At 37.9% G+C, this 14,491-nt stretch overlaps 1 non-coding gene across 1 annotated transcript; it reads right to left on the bottom strand.

Moving 5' to 3' along the window:
• Positions 1 to 80: 80 nt before the first annotated feature.
• On the bottom strand, positions 81 to 199 carry LOC122558746. The gene has a single exon (XR_006314237.1). It is a non-coding gene; the product is annotated as a 5S ribosomal RNA (ribosomal RNA).
• Positions 200 to 14,491: the final 14,292 nt, after the last annotated feature.

Raw genomic sequence — 14,491 nt, 5'->3', positions numbered from 1 at the left:
GCAGAAATAACCTGCCGCTCCATTGCCTGGCACAAGACAAGTGCAGAGGGGTGACTTGAGCAGCCACTGCTGGCGGAAAAAGCCTACTGCACCTGGTATTCCCAGGCGGTCTCCCATCCAAGTACTAACCAGGCCTGAGTCTGCTTAGCTTCCGAGATCAGACGAGATCGGGCGTTTTCAGACTAGTATGGCCGTAGGCGCTGGCCCCTGCCTTTTCTCCCTACTTCAAGGCGTGCTGGCCAGCCACATTTTCTTTCTTGCTCTTTCTCTTTATCCCCTTTGGCTTTTTTTTCTCTTTTCTCTTTGCTCTTCCTCCTCCGTGCGTGCTTCCCTCCCTCCGTCCCTCCAGCTGCCTTTCAGCCAGCCCTTGGCCGCCAGGCTCCTGTAGTCTCCCACATCCCCACACAGGCCAACTGCAAGCCCTCCCCCTGCTTCATAGGGCCGCAGCCTGCATTCTCTCATCCTTCCACACTCCTCCACCCCTCCATTTCGGAATGCCGGGCACTGACCAGTGGGGTACCGCACGGATCAGTACTGGGACCGCAGCTTTTTACAATCTATCTTCAGGATATACAAGATGGTATTAGCAATAACATTCGCAAATTTCATCAGCTGGGTGGCAGGGTGAAATGTGATGAGGATGTTAGGAGATTACAGGGTGACCTGGACAAGTTAGGTGAGTGCTCAGATGCATGGCAGATGCACTTTCACGTGGATAAATGGATCCTTATCCACTTTGGTGGCAAGAACAGGAAGGCAGATTACCACCTAAGTGGAATCAATTTAGGTAAAGGGGCAGTACAGAGAGATCTGGGGGTTCTTGTACACCACTCAATGAAGGTAAGCATGCAGGTACAGCAGGTAGTGAAGAAGGCTAATAGCATGCTGGCCTTCATAACAAGAGGAATTGAATATATAAGCAAAGAGGTGCTTCTGCAGCTGTACAGGGCCCTGGTGAGACCACAATTGGAGTACTGTGTGCAGTTCTGGTCTCCAAATTTGAGAAAAGACATTCTGCTATTGAGGGAGTGCAGCGTAGGTTCACGAGGTCAATTCCTGGAATGGCGGGATTACCTTACACTGAAAGACTGGCTTGTATACCCTTGAGTTTCGAAGATTGAGAGGGGATCTGATTGAGACGTATAAGATTATTAAAGGATTGGACACTTTGGAGGCAGGAAACATGTTTCCTCTGATGGGTGAGTGCCGAACCAGAGGACACAGCTTAAAAGTATGGGGTAGACCATTTAGGACAGAGATGGGGAGAAACTTCTTCACCCAGAGAGTGGTAGCTTTGTGGAATGTTCTGCCCCAGAGGGCAGTGGAGGCCCACTCTCTGGATTCATTTAAGAAAGAGTTGGATAGAGCTCTCAAAGATAGTGGAATCAAGGGTTATGGAGATAAGGCAGGAACAGGATACTGATTAGGAATGATCAGCCATGATTATATTGAATGGCAGTGCAGGCTCGAAGGGCTGAATGGCCTACTCCTGCACCTATTGTCTAACAGGAATGTCATTCCTGATGAAGGGCTTATGCCTAAAACATCGACTGTCTGGCTTGTCAGATGCTGCCTGACTTACGGTGCTTTTCCAGTGCCACTCTTTTCAACTCTGATCTCCAGCATGCAGTCCTGACTTTCTCTTCCTTTCATTGATACTCAATTCAGAATTCGTGCCTTAGCTGCAAGTTGGCTTTTACTGTTCTTACTTGTAGATTTATTTCCCCTTTTTCTATCTATAAAAGGGGATTTGAGACTTAGAGTTTTTTGGTGACATTCCTTTTCAGAGGTCTTTTCCTTCACAGTTGCTGTTTAGCTCCTTGGCTATTCTCCGACTGCTGGCTGATCTTAAATATGAATTAAAGAAATAAGAAATTGAATTCTTCCTTTTCCAGATGACTTAGGGTTTGTTTCTCGATCTACACAGATGTCATAGTTTTCTAGGCCGTGATTCCTGTAGTCGCCACCATCTTTTACTGTGTGGTTTGATGCCACACTATGAGTTTGGGTTCTTTACAGTCTGGTCAAGGAGTAGGCAATGTCATGGTATGTCTTCAGGCTTGGATTTCAAAGTAATACTATTTATTATACATATTACTACAGTCTGATCTATATAGTAAACCTAGATAAAAACCATTCTGGTTCACTTATGCTCTTTAGGGAGGGAAACTGCCATCCTTACCTCGTCTGGCCTACGTGTGACTCCAGACCCACAGCAATGTGATTGACTCTTAACTGCTCTCTCAGTAATTAGGGATGGGTAATAAATGCTGGTCTAACCAGCAACGCCCTCAGCTGTAAATGAATAAAAAAAGCTCAAGTTATTTTTATATTACATTGGCATAACAAATTTCAAGGAGTACTAGATTAATCTAAGCTCTTTGTGTGTCCTTTGTATTTCTTCCAGGCTATAGAGAGTTCTGGTATAGGCTGGTCTAGTGTTTTTCCAGAGTGTTCCTTCTTGTCTACTCTAACTACTGCTCACGCTATTATTTATGCTCAGTGATTTGTAGCTAAGCGACATTATTGCAAGGTTGCTCCAGGGTCCCAACCTGTGGAGAGTGGAACATATTCCATTTTCAGCTATTCTATTCCACCTCTGTGCGTGGTAAAATGTAGAGCTTTCAACAATGTGCTTCAGGCTCACCTTCATAAGATTGTTCCTGGTACTACATTTCTATTTCCTGTAGTATCCTTTTCTATCCTTCTCTATGTGAATGTGCCAATTTGGGCCAACTAATGCTTTGCTGGTTGAAGACTTCCAACAATTACAGGGATCTGTCCTTGTATTTGCACAGTATGGAGACAACCTAAATTATTTTCTATTTACCTGCCATCAGAAAAGAAAATGTCCCAGAGTTAGTTTCTTGTAATATATCAGAGATGAAAGACAGTATTCTAGCCAACCACAAACATTACTTGAAGCATTGAGCTCTTAATGCATCCCATAGCATCCACTTTTCCAACCAAAATACAACATTGGTATTATGTTGGGCCATAATAAAGAAAAACTATTGGTTGAAGAGTCACTCCAGAGATGAAGGAACAATGCAGCTCAATATGGCATTCATCCTTTTGGCTGCATATTAAATAGGAATTTTAATAGTGGATTGTGAAACGAATTCCTATTGATATTGTTCTACTATCTTACATGAACACTTGACCCACAGAAAAATATCAATGCAGACTGATACTTTAATGCATTACAAAGAATGTTGCATTTCGGAAGTACCATCTTTCGAAGAAAAAGATCCAATACCTTTGTAATAAGATACTGTTGGCTTCTTTAGCTGCACATAAAAGATGTCATGTCATTATCTATTATCCTGGTTAATATTCATCTGCCAATCAACTCTATGAAAAACATATCAGCTGCTCATTTTGCTTATTGCCGTGCTCACGTTAGCTCCATGTTTGAGTAATATACATGTGACTACATCTCAAAGGCAATTAATTGATTACAAAGTGGTTTTCAATATCATAAGGATGAGAAAGGTGCTATTTAAACATGTTTATCTTTTCCTCATTCAATGTGCACTCATACAGCTTGTATATTTAGAATATATTTTGCAACTGACACTAAAGGATAAAGCTTCAGTATTTAAGTTTTAGCAAATAGTATTCCTTTAAATTCATTATACCATTTTAAAAAAAGGTATCTGCTTTAACTTTTGACATTTTTGTAAGCCTTAAGCATCATGAAACATTTTATCAATTTTGTTATGCTCCAGTCAAATGCAATTGTCCCTGACTCCAGTAAAATTTAATGCTGTAATGCAAATCTACATAATATTAGTGCAGGAAGCATTATGAAAAGGGACTGCCTCAGCTAGGAGTTATTTTACTGAGAAATGCATCACCTCAGATGTTTGTCAGAAGAAAATGCATTAGAATACACTCAGCTATCATCACTTCCTGCTTGTCACCATGGATTAGACTGGAAAACTGCAGATAACAATAAAGGAAAGCACGTTCTCTATTACATTCAAGTTTTCATTTAACTTCCTGCATTTTCTAGAAACCCTTTTAGTAGTAATCAAAAAAATCTGTAATTGTGATTGAAATTAGCTTCACAAGTAACATACCAATAAAATAATAAGCACATAATTCCCTATCACATTAAAGTGAATAATTACCAATAGCTTGATTATAATTTCTATAAGAATCTTGGTAATACAGTTTGGAAAATTTATTAATGTTGTGTTTACAGAAATAGGAAATTAAATTCTGTACTCTTTACTATATAGTTTGGCTAATTATTTTTTTAATTCTCCAAAGGTAATTTCTTTTTAATGTCATTTTTATAGCATTATCTGGTGTATTGTGAGGACAGGTTGATTTGTTGATCATTATGACATTATATATTATGATATTTTTCTTTATCAAGCATAAACTCAACAATTATTTAATTAGCCATTAATCAAGTACACAAGTACTCAATTATTTTTAGTCTTTTCTGCTATTAAATGAAAAGGGGACACCTGAATGTAATTTCCTCCCAGTATTTTCAAGGTCTTGTATAAATCATATCCAAATTCCACTGAGTATAAATTGTGTGTGACCTACATTTATAGTCAAGGTAAAAAAAACAGCTCATTGTGTTTCTGATCAATTGGAAATTGTTGACTTTTCCTCTCACAACTTTTAAGAGCTTCCTTATTTCCTCCAGGGGGAGAAAAACTGCTTAATTCTGTCCTTTTACCCTTAATCTAACCAATAGTAAGGCTTAAATTCTTGCTGAAGTCTTTGTCACTGTAGTTCTGTTATTGACCACTTGGAGGTGTGTGAGATTTGCCTGAGGTGATTCACCTTTCAAAATTTCTTTCCTCCTTCAGCTTTACCATTATTTGGTGTTTCTCTCTATTTATAACAAAGATTGGGAACTTGTTACTGGATGAACATCCAAATGGAACCTGATTAAATAGATTATCTTTGTTAAATCGGATTGCAATATCTCTTTTTATTTTTGGCTTTGATGACTATTTGTTGGGCAGTCTCAAATTATGTGGTCGTTCATGCCCACTCTTTGTTTTTGTTCACTAACCTCTTTAACCTTATCCTAATAATGATGGCAAATAAATCTGGGTAAAAGAAAATCCCACTGTACTGAATACATGTTTATGTTAGACATTTTCTGCTGATATTACCTCTAAATTTAGGTGTAAACTTCCAAAGCGAGAAGAAATGTAAAGTACCCCACGAACTGTTTGAGCCATGCAGTGTATTACAGGAGAGCCTTTAATGTTAACCTGAAAAGTGGCTCCTGGAGACAGAAGCAGCCAAAGGTAATGACTGCAGAACACCAAAGCACTTCTATTTTAACTGTGCAAGCCAGCAAAGCATAAACTCCATGCATAAATTGAACTCTCCTTTTACTTCCCAGATGAGACTGCAGAATCAGTCTGGATAATCGCAAACAGAAAACTGCATTCCATGACTCATTGATGCAACTCATTGACGAGATCATATTAATAACAAATAGGACTTGCTTCTATTTTGCCTTCCAATTAGCTCTTAGCTCTTGCTACATTTGATTCTTGCTATATTGTAAAACAGAAAAATAAATCTTTTCTAGAGGCTGATTTGTACAAAAATCAGCACAAAATTAAATAATCTTGATTTATCTTTTGTTTTCATTTTTTTTGCCTTGCCAAAATAGGTTGAACAAAAAATAATTGTTAGGTAAGCCAGCATCAACCATTCAGCATATGCTTTGAAGGGCTTCGACTCCTGCAGTCTCATTTGATCGAAAAACAGCAAGAATATAGAAGACCTTGGGCAATTTTTATCATGCTTTTACCATTGGGATAAAAGCTGGTTGATGCTAAATGTTGAACAACAACAGCGAGGATTGTTTTGTTTTGGCTTCTTCAATAAAAAAATCTTTTTTTTTAAAAAACCCTTCCAATTTAACACAATTAAACAAAATGCTTTGTTATATTTCCCTGCTTCATAATCATGGACTATGCACTGCAATTTAAGAGGAGATCAAAGGTCATCCAAGGGAACTATTTTTCATTTGATTTCATGACTGCTAATGACATTGCCCTCTGTGACAGAAAAGAGTCACTGTGGTTGACAAAAATTGGTTTGAAAGTATATTTTCAAATTTAAAATATTTATATCTTGCATGTATAAAAACCATGATGTATAGCATAGTAAAAGAAAAAGGTTTACTAAGAAAATGGGTCCTTTGATACTTATTGAAACTTACAGGGCAAGAATGAATTCATAATGTAATTTGTATGTAAATGCAATTAATTATTTAGAAAATTATCTTTACAGTAGATCAAATCCTTCTTTCAAACAATTAAAATAAAATTATAATAGAGTAATTACAAAAACAGTTTATATTCATTTTATGAAAATACTGCTCAAAGGATGCCGTGTCCAAAATACCCACCCCCACCCATGCTGACAAAAAAAAATGAAAGCTGGGTAAAACAAAACAAACATTTCAGTTTGCAGACATTATGTGCTGTGTTGAAACTTGTTCTAACAATGTAACACACCTCAGGACTCAGGTGGAAAAGAAAAACTACTTAAGCTACATCCTCACAGTACAAAATATTATTCAAATGTGAGCCATGCCACTGCGATCTGATGTGTTCCAGTCTTTATGCAGTCCATTAGTTTAAACAAACAACTCTTGAAAATATAAGTACTGTTTTGGCAAATTGACTTCAACAAACTAATTCAAAGTGTGAGATACCGGGATTTGAAAGTTTATAGAACTAGGGTGGGACAAAGATGCCGTAAAGCAGTCTCTATTGTGCACCAAGCAATGTTATGTTGGAACTCCCCTATGGTGGACAGTAGGCTGAGATGGACAAGCCAATTGTTTATCTAACTGTATATGATTTGGAAAAACAAAATTGACAATATATTTATATTAACCCCAAGTAAGTATTGCAATTAGCTGTTAAAAATATTTCTCATGCAGTCCACTTAATAATAAATTCAACAATTCAAATGAAAAAAGAGCAGTACTATCAATGAAGAAAATCTTTTGGAGGTAATTTTAACTGAACCTGCCTGGAGGGAGACTGATGTGGTCAGATCAGTTGATTGTTTCACATCCTGCTATATTTTACTTTCTATTAAGGTCAGTGGAAGCATGCTACTATATATGGGTGAAATTTGGTAACAGATTAAGATTATTTATTAGACTGAACATTTAAAAATAAATCAAAATTTTAACTTTGAAAAGATATTGTAATAATTTTATATTTATATGTATAATTCCATGTGATTGAACAAAATGTAATTTGAAATGTTAACAGGCACAACGGTATGCTTTTTTGCAATTAATTCTAAAAATAATGACAAGCTGCATCAAGTTATTATTTACAGGTCAGACTATTTTGGAATGAATGAGGGTTAAAGAACCTTGCTCAAATATTAAAAGTATTTCATTTCAAAATGGTTTTGCAGAAAGAAAATCTGGGAATTCAATCAAATGAAAGTTGGACAAAATGGCTCTGTTAATAGCACTAAAATGAAGATTGTGTTTGAATTTGATCTGGACTGCTCCAGGAATACTGTAGGTTTCAATTTTATAGTGACTGTGGAGCCACAAGGAAGACAGGGCCTGCCAAAATGTAGCACTGATGTGCTAAAAATCTTAATTTCTAAGGTCACTAGCCAGAGGGACAAATATTTAGCCATATACACATTAGAATATCCCAGGGAGACTACAGCATGTTTGCAACAAGATCTGGCAGGATTCAACTGCCAAGGTCAACATGGTCCCCTGGGCCAAAAGATCTGTAAAAGACATCAGAACTTGTTGGCTGACCTTTTATGGTGCAGTACAGTAAAATTTTAGATGGCACATTTGAAATTTGAAAATACAGAGGGAGCAACTTGACAGAGAAACTAACTCCAGCCATAATATGATTGAATAAGTCTGATATTTTATCTTATGGATTGTTTATAAAATGTTTAAAATGTCATTTATTTCTAATGCTAATCCCAGTCTTTTTGTTTTCTATTATTCATTTCATAGAAATTGACTATATTATGTTCTTATTAAGTAACTCCAATACCTCTGTGGATAAAACACTGCACACTGGATCCCTGAGTGATTCAGTGCAAGTAGGTTTCTGCCTCAATCGTCAGTCCATGTTGAGTTAGTTGACCTCAGAGAGGGTGGTATTAGTGCATTACATTTCTTTTCAGCATCTCTGATCTGAGAAGTTGAAAAATCAGGTGGTTTGCATTCCTAGTCACTATCGAGTGATACTTTCTGGAAAATATAAGAGCATCATTAATAGCTCTTAAACCCAAAACTTGCACCACACAGAAACTACAAGATCAGCGTATACACAAAAACTTCCTTTCCAAGTTTCCATCAGAATCACATTTTTTTCCAATTTAAGCACACATCAAGGGTACTGAATGTCAAACTGAGGTATATGTTATTGGAAAGGAGATGGGACCATTCTACCATCCTTGCCTCCTATTCCCCCCATCCCTGCTCCAGATCCTGGCATCACTGATGACCCCCTCCCTGTGATTCCCCTATCCTGTCCTAATAGGAACCCTGGTGAAGACCCCAATAATATTACCAGCAAGACCCATCACTCCCAGTGGTGTTGTTGGTAAAGGAGGGACGTAGCCTTTGATGGCTGGTAGCTCTCTGGGACAGAAATTATGCCGTACTGGGAAATAATCTGATTGGAGCCCATTACAGTCTAATCAGTTTACCTTTGCTTATACCTGTAGAGATGAATAACTTTTGAAAAGAAGTTCAAATTTTTAGTTAATAGCTGAATGGATGACATGACCACATTTCACACATTAAGTTGTTTACAGTAACAAGAATACTAAAAACAAACTATTGAGTAAACATTAACATAACTGCCAACCCATACTTTAAGTCTACAAAACAGAACTTTGAACACAACTGAAGAAAGAAGACTTTTTTTCAACAGGCATTCAATCATATAAGAATCAATCCAAAATAATTTCATGTTCTAAAGGTTTGCTCCTAATCATTTCCCAGACTGGAATCTTTTAACTTCAGAAACACATTTTACAAAGGGGGTTTTCCTACTTAAAGCTAGGCAATATTTTGGACTCAGTTTGTCAAAAATGTGGTCTTTCTAATATGAGCATAAACTCTCAGCTGAAGTCTCACCCATCAAGGCACAGTGTCTTGTTCCTTGCAACTTTTCTCCCTCTCCTGGATCTTTGCAGATTAATAGTGCCTGTGCATTTTGAGTGATGTCTTAGAAATCCTTTCCCTCACAACATATATTTTCATGACAGTATGGATCACAAGAGTCTTGTATCCAGGCAGAGATGCAGGTTAGCTGAGAACCTAACTGAGCCCCCATTAATATTTAACAATCAAAGCTCAGGCTTGCTGTCAAGTTGCTTTCAGAACAGGTTACATGACCCCCTTCATTTTACCTTCAATTAAAGACATATTCCCAAAGTGTAGTAATCTTATAAGCCTCACGATGATAACATTCTGAGTTTTCATAAACACTATCCAAAATATAATTTATAGCATTTCATTTACTTTAACACCAACTTACTAAATACCATATTAAAAATACTCTTCTTCCATGCTGTCACATTTTCCATTGTACAGCCCATCATGGCAGCATCATGATGTTTAACCTATATCAACTAAATGCATGTAACAATAAAGAGACTGGTCTACTTTATGTTCTTAAAGTTCTTTCTCTCATACAAATTAGAATTAATTTTGTAGCTTATGGCTTTACCTTTCCAGTAAAACAATCTGGATTCTTTAACCACCCAGGTTTGCTTTCAGACAGATTTCAGAACAGGTCAAACAGCACTCTTCATTTTACCTTCAATTAAATGTACTCTCGAGATCTAACAATATTAAACCATATAATTGTAACACCTTGTAATGGGGCAGGTCTCTGGAGAAAGCAATTTTGGATTCTCACTGGTTCTTGAAATGATGGATGGAACCCCCAAAATCAAAACTAAATTTTGCATAAGAAGTAGTGACAACATGCCATACAGAATTAATGTGACATATAGTATCTTTTGGGTGGAACGGTGGCACAGTGGTTAGCACTGCTGCCTCACAGCGCCAGAGACCCGGGTTCAATTCCCGCCTCAGGCGACTGACTGTGTGGAGTTTGCACATTCTCCCCGTGTCTGCGTGGGTTTCCTCCAGGTGCTCCGGTTTCCTCCCACAGTCCAAAGATGTGCAGGTCAGGTGAATTGGCCATGCTAAATTGCCCGTAGTGTTAGGTAAGGGGTAAATGTAGGGATTATTCAACAAGATTATTTTATAGATGCACTTACATTTTGTCAGAGAAAAAAAACATATTGGCTTCATGATTTATTGTGAAAACAAGCTGTATTTGTGGCCATCACTCAAATATTCCATTTATTAAATCTGTCAGGAGACTTGCGATATCAGGTTTAGTAGCAGGGACTCTGGGACTGGTAGCAAAGTTGTCCCATTGCCAGTATTTAACTAGCTCAAGTTCTGAGATAAATTTGCCTCAGGTTCTTTTCAAACCCTTGGGATGTTTTTCTAACAGTTTCACTTCACTATCTCAAGTCAATATAACTGATGATAAATTTCAACAGATATTTTGTTTGTGTGTGTTTATATTGAACTCAGGAGCTAAGCATTCATATGAGCCCAGTGATTCTCTGGTAAATCATATTATTTTTAATGCTGAAATGACACTTGGAATTGAGGATTTAATTCCCTGTTGAAGGATAATTTGGTCGTTGGCTAGCTACCTCTGCAAGCAGGTAGGGGACAACTTGCAAGGTATTATTGGCAAGTAACAAAATATCCGCTGCTTTCATAATGGTACATTTGAAAAATGAGTTTAGGCAATTCTTAAAACCATTCTTAAAAATTAAAACCAATTATTCAAAAGCAAATTAAACTACTAAAAGGTCAGTGTACATATGTTATAAATAGCACAGAGAAGAGTTTCTGCTCTTTAGCATCAGTATAAAGTAATTATGGAGGGTTTTGGTGTTACGGACCATCATTTAGGATTGCTAAACTTATTTACATAAGATTAACAAGGAAAAGCTTTTAATCCATGACTTTAGTTTGGATTTCAGTTTGAGTTCTGTAGGTGAAAGAATTGGGTGTCATGTTGTGCGAAATACAGGGTTCAGGCAGTTTCACTATACAGTTAATATCAAATTTGCTTTATACAGTTGCTGCATTCCTGTATGTCCTAAACATATCATAATTTGGAGCAGAGATCTGTCCGCACATACTGTATGTCTAACCATCCATCAACGTGCTATTTACTGAAACTACTTAGAAATGCAGTTTTATTCTCTGATCTACATATGTTTCTCTTAAGTCAGGAATAGACTGAAATTTGGTTAAAGTGTGCTTATATGAAGAATTCCTTCTTATATTCCAGAGGCAACTCAACAAAGATAAATGTTTCAGGACGTTAATTCCAGTGATTATTGAGAGCACACCAAGATCTCATAAATTTGTATTGGCTATCAGCAGGCAACCAGATCTTTCCCGTAGCATCATTCATGTGTTCAGAAATTTGGCTCAGGAAGTCAAGGTTAAATCCACAGAGTAGAGAAGGCATTCCTGTTGCTGACATTGTTTCTGAAAGACCTCTGCAAGCGAAAGGAGTCAACATTGTTTTGTACATATCTTTTGAACAGCTTGTGTGTTCTTAAAGTTTAAGTCTCGTCTCTGAGGCTGTTCTGTTCATGATCCTCCAGAGGCTGACAACCAAGGTACATGACTCCACCACTAAAAGAGGTGGTCTCTGCTTTTGAATTCACCATTCTCTGTTAACCCATTGGTCTTAACGCTCCCTGGATGTGAGAGTTCAGGACCAATAAAAGTATTTTTCCTCTCTTGGCAAACTACAATATTCAATCCATGAGCAGACATTCACTTTGTAGCACATTGATTGTAGCTACTTTGGCACATAAGATCACATTTTCTTGAAGTTTTTCATTTCCCTTCTACCATTTCCAATCAGCTCAATCCCTTGGGTCAACTGCTGCAGTGATAATGTGTTAATGAAATAACTATCAAAACATATAAAATATACAATATTAACTGCTAACTTGAGTTCAGCAGCAGCAAAAATACTCACCATTGCTGGGATCTTCTGGGATGCTGCTGACACCAGATTTGATTCCTCGCTGTGCACCAGGTGAAATGCTGTAAGCCAGGAACTGCCATTCACAGTATAGTGTTCCATTATTTTAAAGGATAAGACAACAAAGCCTCAGGCATGGCTTTCACGGGAACCTGATGTGGAGGACAAATCTTATGGCCCTCATTTGACCAGTGGAACACACATTGCAGATCCACTGGACATCATGACATGGAGATCAGACCAGTACTTCTTTTTAAGGTATACTGCCACCGCTCCTCACACCTCTGGACAGCATTCCCTGGTTCATGTGCAACTATTGGGCTCCCTCATTTTCGCTGCATCGTGAGACACCTTTGGCTACAAATTCCACATGATGACACTGCAACACATCTTCAGGAGGCTGATGCTGTTCCTGGGCTTCTATGTTTCTGTTCCTGTGGATTTTTGAATTTGAAGTAGTGGCTGTGTCTGAGGGGTGTAATGATTAATTTGTAAGTATTTCCTTAACCATGATGAGTTATCTTAAGATAGACTTCCTGGAGAGTAATGGTTTTTGTTTACATTTGGAGAATTTCATGAGAAAACAAGTTAAACAGTTGTGCACTAGGCTTTTGTTTACAAGGTCAAGGATTTTTATTTATTTTACTTAGGGGAAACATCCAAAGTGTGGGGGATAAAAGTTTATTTAGTTTCAGTTTGGCAGTTCTACAGGTCTTGGCTAAAAAAGGGGAGTTAGTTAAAAGTATATTACCTTTAGTGCAATGAATTTTTTAAAGTTCCAGACCAGAAGTGTTTGATTAAAACCCTGAAGGGAGTTTTTGAAGCTGAGAAAGTTATGTTCAGTTGTATGAAGACTCCAAGGAGAGGCTATCAATTCTCAAAACCAGGAGCTGAGCCACAGGTAAATTAAGTTCTTTAGGGATGATAGAGAAGGGAATTCTCATTAGCATGACAACTGTAAAGGGGTGCATTTGGGATTAATGAGATTATACTTTTACTGTGAATTTTGAAATCTTTAAATATGTGTCATGTGTAAATAATTTGGTTCATTCTATTTTATCTTCATTTCATCTGTTCCGTTGTTTAAACAAAATCTGCAACATTGCCTATGTTTCAGTAAGAGATGACCTCATTAAAGCCAAAAATAAGTATGATCTATCAAGCCAGACTTAAGTCTGGAATCGAATATTTCCAGTAGAACATCAGGTGGGTTCATGACATATCCAAGAAATGCAACATTTAATATAAGACAATGCTGCAGATATTTTATATTTCAGGGTGTGAAGTGAATCCTGTGCCTCATCCAGACTCTGAAACCATGAAAGGTGATGCAAATTGAGGAAGTAAGATGAATATTTACAGTTTGCTTGATATTATTTATGATTCACAGCCATTACTAGGATTCATTTGTACTGTTAAATGATATGGTCAAGATTGCTTTCAACCAGCATTTTCAGTGAGACAGTTGGTCATGCATGGGGTTCACAATCAGAAACATGTGATAAAGATGTTTTGAACCTATCATGTATCAGTTTAATGCTGTTGCCCCTTGAAGACACTCACATTGTTCACGAGTTGTACTTGCTCCTCCAGCGTGAAAAGAACTCAGACTCCCCTGAGTGTGATGACAGTTATTTTTCATTTAGCACTTGTGATTTGGAGGAGACTGAAAGCAACACATGTCGCACCTTACAAAGTGAGTTGCAGGCTCACCCTGGTGAGCCACCTTCAAGCCTTTATGTTCCTTTCTGTTTTACACAGCCTATCAACCCCATCAGCTTTGCACTTTCGCATGTTCCTGCCCAATTCTTTTATTTAACTGTTTATGTTCCTATCCCTGAGCCTAAGCATACACCTTAGTCACGCCAAACATAGTTGTGCACTTGCCTCCATGGAAACTAGGGTGGTTGTGACCATTGATGATCCTCTCTCCTGCAATACCTCTTGCCTTCTCATACCATTGGCCTCCCACCCTTTTAGGTTAAGCTGATCCCCTTCACAATTATTCTTCCCTTTGCATCCCAGCATTTGCCTCCAAGACCTTTAATTGACTTCCTCAGAAGTCCGACCACATTAGTGACCCCTAATACCCTTTGTGGTTTTCAGTATACAGAGCTGCAGTACTGACTATTGACCACAACCGACTTAGAAAGACTGCACTGACTAAAAAATGACAATACCTTTGACTGATCTATTTGCAGCTCCCTGACAGACTTACCGCTACTCCATAGAATGCTTGTTCTGGGCCTACAGAACTGACTGTGGCCTATTCCCTGGACTGTAATGGTACAGAAACATCTGGACCCTGAACAGCCCAATTACCCATGAATGTTTCCAGGCTGTTGAACTGAGATTTAATAATAGCCTTGACTGACTGTGGTGGT

The sequence above is a fragment of the Chiloscyllium plagiosum genome, chromosome 17, assembly GCF_004010195.1.
Source record: "Chiloscyllium plagiosum isolate BGI_BamShark_2017 chromosome 17, ASM401019v2, whole genome shotgun sequence".
Lineage (NCBI taxonomy): Eukaryota > Metazoa > Chordata > Chondrichthyes > Orectolobiformes > Hemiscylliidae > Chiloscyllium > Chiloscyllium plagiosum.
The sequence above is the reverse complement of the archived record's forward strand: the minus strand, read 5'-3'. Positions and strand labels throughout refer to the sequence as shown.